We start from the raw sequence: 7,104 nt of genomic DNA, 5'->3' as shown, positions 1-7,104 counted from the left end.
ATAAAAGCAAAATGTAACAAAATTTGGAAGAGGATAAAGGTCAAAGATAACTCATAATAATGAAGTAGAGATTGAAAAAAAAAAAAAATTAAATTAGAATAAAGAAAGCTAAGAAGCAATGACCTTAGGAACGCCATAGATTCATGTACCCATCCTTAAAACTCTTTTACGGATAAGACTTAAATGAGGTTGGGTACACTAAAGAGATATGAAGGATAAAAGAAATATTAAAAAATAATAAAAATAAATTGGGAAAGAAATAAAGCTCAAATGTAAGAAATATGTATACAAAATAATAATAATAGTAAAAATAAAGATAAAGATAAATAATAAATAAAAATATTAATAATAATAATAATAATAATAAAATAAAAATAACCTTTGAAAAAAAAAAATTTTGAATTAAGGTGTGAACTAATATATTTGACAGACTAGAAATAGCCAAAGGAATAATAATGATGGATATTAGAATAGTCTTGGTTAAGAAGATCATTTAGGGATGAAATATGTAACAGAAGACTGGAACTTGATGATTTGAGGATTGTCCTCGTGAAGATAGACAATTCATTTTTGTTAAATAACAAAAGGTTTTCAAAAAATACAGCGGGTATTGATTTTCAAACTTGATAAAAATATTTTTATACCGCTATTGATATTGGTATTTAAATGACATTAAGGTAAATGCAAATATTTATTATAAGAATTTTAAAGTTATGTGTGTGTGACATGCTGATATTGTTACACGTGGAAAAAAAAAATTTATTTTGAAAATTTTTTTAGATATAGTCAGTTACCCAAGGATGGTCAACCTAGGCTGTAGTTGATAACTCATTAGTTGAATTTTTGAATATACGATTAATCTAATGATTTATATCAGCGAAATAATGTATATTATAACTATTAGTAAATCAAGACTTTTAATTTGCTCAAAAAATCTTTAGTAGACAGTTGATGAAATGTCTGATATGAGATAATTAGTGTTGCAAACTATTATTATAAATGAAACCATTGAATAGAAACTTTCTTAAGAAAAAGAGATTTGACATCAGTAACAGAAATGAACTGTAGAATTAACTTGGGAATAAGAGATATAAAGCAGTGAAACTTAGAAATAGATATATTAAAAAAAAAAAAATAGAAATTTTGAGTACTATGCCTTTTTAACTGTAGTAAATTGTGACAACAGAATTAAAGAGACTTGATGTGGAAACTTACATTGCCAGGTAATTTACGAAATCATAAGAAAACTATTCTACTTTAGAGAACGTTTTGGAGTAAAAGATATGTTAATACAATACAATGTAAATATGTGACAAAGTTGATAAATATTAAAATTAATAAATTTAAATCCTGACAAGATGGCTGGCAGCAAAGAAAAAGAATATTCGAAGTTGATCTTTCTGTGAGACAATGCTTAAATTGATTAGGGGGCTATCTGAAAATGATAACAGTAGTAGATGTAAACAACTCATAAATTTATTAAACAATTAAACTTCAAGAGGAAAGTTCGAGAATAGTGATTAAATTAGTGAAATGTATAGATATTAGTTGATATTAGTTGAGGTTGAGATAAGAACACCAGGTGGCATTGTGCTAACCTGAGAAACTAGAGTTGATAAGGTTAAATGAACAAATTTAAGGAAGTGATAAATACCTTGCTAAACTTAAATAAGAAAATGGTGAGATAGATAAATTGATACTATATTTTAAAACTTGGATGGAAAATTAAACAATTAGCTTAAGTATTATAAATGTGGAGTAGGACCTTGCGATTATTTCATAATTAAGGTATAAACTGAACTTTTATATGGAACGAATAAATTATTTAGTTGACGCAGAGTTGGGTGAAAGAAATTGAGTTAGTGATGTCTACTTAAATGGTGTAATGTCGAAATTGTAAGACAGTATTATGTCGGGACTTAAGAACTGTTATTGAGATAATAAATATTAGGGTGAAACGATAGTGATTGGATAAATCGTGAAAAATCATGATTCGTAGTATAAAGAAACTAAGTGGAAGGAATGCTGAATAAGTATGCTTTACTATCATTAAGATGAATTAATAAACAACCTAAGTGAAATGAGCGGTTATTATGAAAGTCAACTTTTAATGATATATGTTAAGATAATTTAAGGAATAAGTGTTAGATGTAAGGACGGCGATTAAATAGAAAGTGTGGAGATCCCTATAGAGTAAGATAACTAATAGTGCAGAGATGTCCTTAGTAAAGGAGCTATTTAAATAATTACGCTAGTATACAACAAATATATTATAAGAAAGATAGGACTTGTGTAAATAAATATCGAATCGTCCTGCGATATTATAAAAAGCAGGGGTTACAAGATAATTTTCCTTAAACTTGCGTCTCTTAGACGAAGCTTCTTGTAAGCCTTGGGCAAGTAGTGCGAACATGGAACAAAACGTTGCTTTAAATAAGATAATTGGTAATAGAAGAACAACCAGAATACCTCTACTCATCTTTCCTCGATCAATATATGTGTTCTGGAGCTGTCATTTGAAAATTGAAGTAATTCCTATGACTTTGAAATTCTATCTCTCTGTCCATTCTCATTCTTTTTCCACTAGACTCAATTCGAGGACGAATTGTCTTAAGGGAGGAGATTGTAATACCACGAATTTTTATTTTCGAAATTTTCAAATTTAATTTAAATCAAAAATAAGAAATTTTGACAGTGTGGGCTGTAAATGTAACACAGTCTCAAATCGAGCCCAAATTTTTGAGTTGGGCCCAAGCCCAAAAACAGATTATTCGGGAATTTCGATTAGAGAACACTTAAAAAGTTTCGATGAAATAAAATGGGACTCTAGTTACTAATTGATTACAAATGTATGTATATGTATGTAACTGCAATATAAATTAATTGTCTTAAAATCAAATATCATTACTATTAATATTGTATTATAATTGAGTAAATAGAGAAAATATTGCGAAACCGAACTAAATAAACAAAATAAGTCGAACCAGACCCAAAAATCAAATTGATTTTTCGAAAACCAAATGAATAACTTGAGAATCATGTGAAAAACCTGCAAATCGAGTAAAAATCGAGATGAGTCGTTGAATCAGACCGATCCGGTTCGGATCGAACCGAAATCATCTAGAAGTTGGACATACTTTATTTCTTTTCTTTTCTTCTTCTTCTTCCTTTCCTCTCCTGCGTCGACCTCATCTCCTCCTCCTCTTCTCCTCTTCTTCTCTTCCTCTTTCTTCTTCTTCTTCTTCTTTCTTTCTTTCCTTTTTCTTTCTTTCTTTCCCTTTCTTCTTCCCTGCAACTGGGTCTGCGTCATTGCCAGCTCCTCCTCTAGCTCATCGCGCCACCACAGCCCCTTCTGCCTTCGATCGAGCAAGTGCCGCGCCTCACCCAGCTCGTCACGCCATCGCCACCGCCTAGCCGCCGCTCCAGCACGCCTCCGATCACCAAGCTAGCAGAAATTCAACAAAAAAAAAAATTATATCGGGGTATAAATTAATTGAAATACATTTTAGTTAATTAATTTAATTTTATTAATGATAGTTAATTAAATTTAGTTAGTTTAATTTTAATAATTTTAGTTGATTTAGTTAATGTTAATAATATTAGTTAATTAAATTAAGTTTATTATTTGCAGTTAATTAATTTAGTAGTATTAGTTAATGAAATTAATTTTATTATTTGTAGTCAATTAGTTTAGTTAAGTTAATGTTAGTAATGTTAGTTAATTAAATTAATTTTATTTGTAGTTAATTAATTTGGTTAATTTAATTTGGTCACTGTGAGTAGTTAATAGCTTTATAATATTAGTGTTGATATAATTAAGGTAGTTTAAAAATAATGTTATTGTAATGTATAAATTGGATTGTGTGGTGATGTTGAGATTGAAGGAGGATGGGAAAATGTCATTTGATTAATTGCCCGATGGATGGGCTGTGTGGTTTGAAATTATTAGATAAACTGTTGATATTTTAACAGGTGGATAATCCAAATTTTAGGGGAGATGCTGCTGAAAAGTCAGTAGAAAATAAATTGTATTTTAGAAACTAAATTACTTATAGCGATTAAATTATTCATAGAAATTAAAAATATAGAATAAGATTACGAGAGGGATAAATAAACAAATAAATAAATAAACAAGAGGAATGAATTTATATATAGTTCAGTGAATTAAATACCGACTAAAGTTATTAACGTTATGAATATTATATGATCAATCATATTATCATTATTAATATTATTATTATTAATCATATTAAATATTTTGATTAGTAGTATCATAAAATATTAATTACCAAATAATTAGACGTTTTACTTAACGAATAAATTAGAAGAAATAAATCAAATAAAGATGCACTATAGATATACAGTTTAGTTTGATAAGTTAGTGAACCGACGAGTAACGAAAACAAATAAATGAAAACAAATAAATGAATGTAAACTGCATTTTCCAAATTAGAATTCTTATGTAGAATTTTCTTATTATATAGATACTTATAAAGTTTCGGACTGTGAAGACAAAGGCTGGGAGCGCACAATAAGAAAGGCAGTCCTTTGAAGGACAACAAAAAAAACTGTGAGTAGTGTTAGATAATTCGCCTCATCTGCCTGCATTCATGCATTCACGACTAAATGTTATCATGCATTACTGCTATATTGTGATACACTATTTGTTGATATTAAATAATACTTGATTACCTGTGATGTGGTATTGCTGTGCGTTGTTTGTGTGGAATTGGGATGATGTGGACCACCATGGATTTGTGAGGACGGTCTATGTGATATGGATCCTGAATATGATATGATATGGAGTTTGACCGTCAGCCGAGTAAATGGGAGATCGGCGCCCCCGTGTGCACCTGATGATATGGATTATATGGAAAACCAAAGGATGGCTTCTTGTTGTTGCGCACCTGATGATCTAGATTTGATTGTAGCCCGCAGGGTGGCCTCCTGTTGTGAGCACTTAATGATCTAGATTGGATGGAGACCACCGGGTTGCCTCCTGTTGGCATTTTTTTTTTAAAAAAAGAGAGAGAATGGAAAAACAATGAGAGGACTGGTCAGTGAGGATTAGACCAGTTGGCCGTATGGGGGTCGGCTCCCTGGTGCACATGTATGAGAGGGCGAGCCATGTGTGAGGACGACTTGTTGGGGTTTTAGGTGGTGCCACTGACTAATTTCCACATGATGTGATTATATGAAGGTGATACTAATTGTGGTTGCTGTTGTATTGCCATTTGTGTGACACTGCATGATCATAAATTTAATCGATAAACAAATAAAAATATTTTAGCATCTGTATGATTGTGTGGGGTGAAAGGGTTATCTAACCCTACTCATTGAGTTTGGCGCGCACCCCTGCCTACCTATTTTTTTTCCAGGTAATAGAAGAAAGAAAAATCCTATGAAGTTGAGACATAAGTATAGAAAACTGTAAACGATAAATAAATGATGATGTAAATGTATAGGTAGAGTTCCGCAATTGTATTCTAGTGGGTTGTAGATGAACTGTACTAGTGGTACATAATTGAAATAAATTATTGGGCCTGTATCCACAATTATGAATAGTAAATGAGATTTGCATAATATAGGCTTACTACGGGCTTCGGGGGCCTTAAGCCCACCCAGGTCCTAGTGCCGGTCTGGTCCATGGAAATGGGTCGTGACATAAGGAACCGGAACCAGAACTAGAACCGTAACCATTTGGTTCTAAACCGTAACTGGAATCGTCAATTTCTGGTTCGGTTCCGAAACTGAAACCGTGGCCACCCTTAGGTAGGAGTTACTGTTGCTGGGAACGGGGAGAGAGAAGAGAGGGAAAGGAACTTGGTTTTCATTTTTTTTTTTTTTGGTAAATTTAGTTTTCTAAAGGATTCTAATTGATTCTAAGCTGATTTGGTTCAATTCATGAATTTTTACTTAGCCTCCGTTTGTTTCCGTAAAATAAAATAACTTGCAGGAAAATATTTTTCACAATTTCAATTATTTGGGATGCTCATGAAATTAAGTCAACGGAAAATATTTTTCTGGTCAAAGGAAAATTAAGTCATTTTTTAAGGAAAATAACTTCCTATTTTCGAGAGAGTAAAATATTTTCCGGACATTGACAAACCTTATAAATCTATATTTTTTTAATTTATTAATTATTATTGTCACTACCACAGTCACCATTGACCAACAACCACTACCACCGGCTACTACCATTGGCCACTGATGGCTTTTTTATAATTTACTTTTTTTACATTCTTAAATATTTAATAATAAAATTTTTAAATTATAAAATTTCTATTATTATTAATATTTTTATAGTCTTATGAGATTAAGACTTTAATATTTTACCTAATTTTTAATATTATGACCAAATAATGGAAAAAAAGTCATTTGGAAAATATTTTTCAAGGAAAAGAAAAATATTTTCCATAGAAAATATTTTTTACCAAGTTATTTTTCGGCAAGTTATTTTACGAAAACAAACGGAGCATTAGCTTTATCTTTGTTTTTAATTGATTTATGGGTTTTCTAATAGGTTTAATTTAATTTGGGTTTTGGTTTTGCAAATATAAAATATATTTGCAATAAATTTATTAAATAGATTCACAAGATATAGAGTTATTTATTTTTAAATATGATAATGTCCTTTTATCTCATTGGTTAAATTTACTATTTAAATTTTAAATGAAAAATTTTTGAAATTAATTTTCGGTTCGTTTCATTATAGAACTTTGAAATTTGTAGTAGAATAAATCTAATTAAACACTATATAAAAGATGTATAAGCAAAGCCCTCCTTCTCAACTCGGAAAAAATAGGAGCTTATTTTTACCAAAAAGTAAAAATAATAATAAAGAAAGTATAATTACTAATATAATAAGGAAAAGTAATTATTTAGTCTCTTATGTTTGCCATAATTATATAATTAGTCTATAATATTTTATATAATATTTAAATAATCCCTCACATTTGCCTCCGTTTAATTAAATGGTCCCTTCATCTAGTTTTGTTTGTTTTTGCTGTTAAAGTGAGGCAAAAAGACAAAACACCCTTCTTTAAAACACCTCCAAGTTGGTTAGAAGTTTCCCCAAAAATACATTAAATACATTAATCATTA

General features: G+C 30.0%; 1 long non-coding RNA gene across 1 annotated transcript; it reads left to right on the top strand.

Annotated features, from left to right (window-relative positions):
- Positions 1-3,150: 3,150 nt before the first annotated feature.
- Positions 3,151-5,583, top strand: LOC149493714 (uncharacterized). The gene is made up of 3 exons (XR_016322623.1): positions 3,151-3,482; positions 4,485-4,570; positions 5,379-5,583. It is a non-coding gene; the product is annotated as an uncharacterized LOC149493714 (long non-coding RNA).
- The last annotated feature ends 1,521 nt before the right edge of the window (positions 5,584-7,104 follow it).

Source organism: Jatropha curcas, chromosome 9 (assembly GCF_041381405.1).
Source record: "Jatropha curcas cultivar XTBG-Jc1 chromosome 9, XTBG_Jcur_1.0, whole genome shotgun sequence".
Taxonomy (NCBI): domain Eukaryota; kingdom Viridiplantae; phylum Streptophyta; class Magnoliopsida; order Malpighiales; family Euphorbiaceae; genus Jatropha; species Jatropha curcas.
Note: the sequence above shows the minus strand (reverse complement) of the source record. Positions and strands in the feature narration are given on the sequence as shown.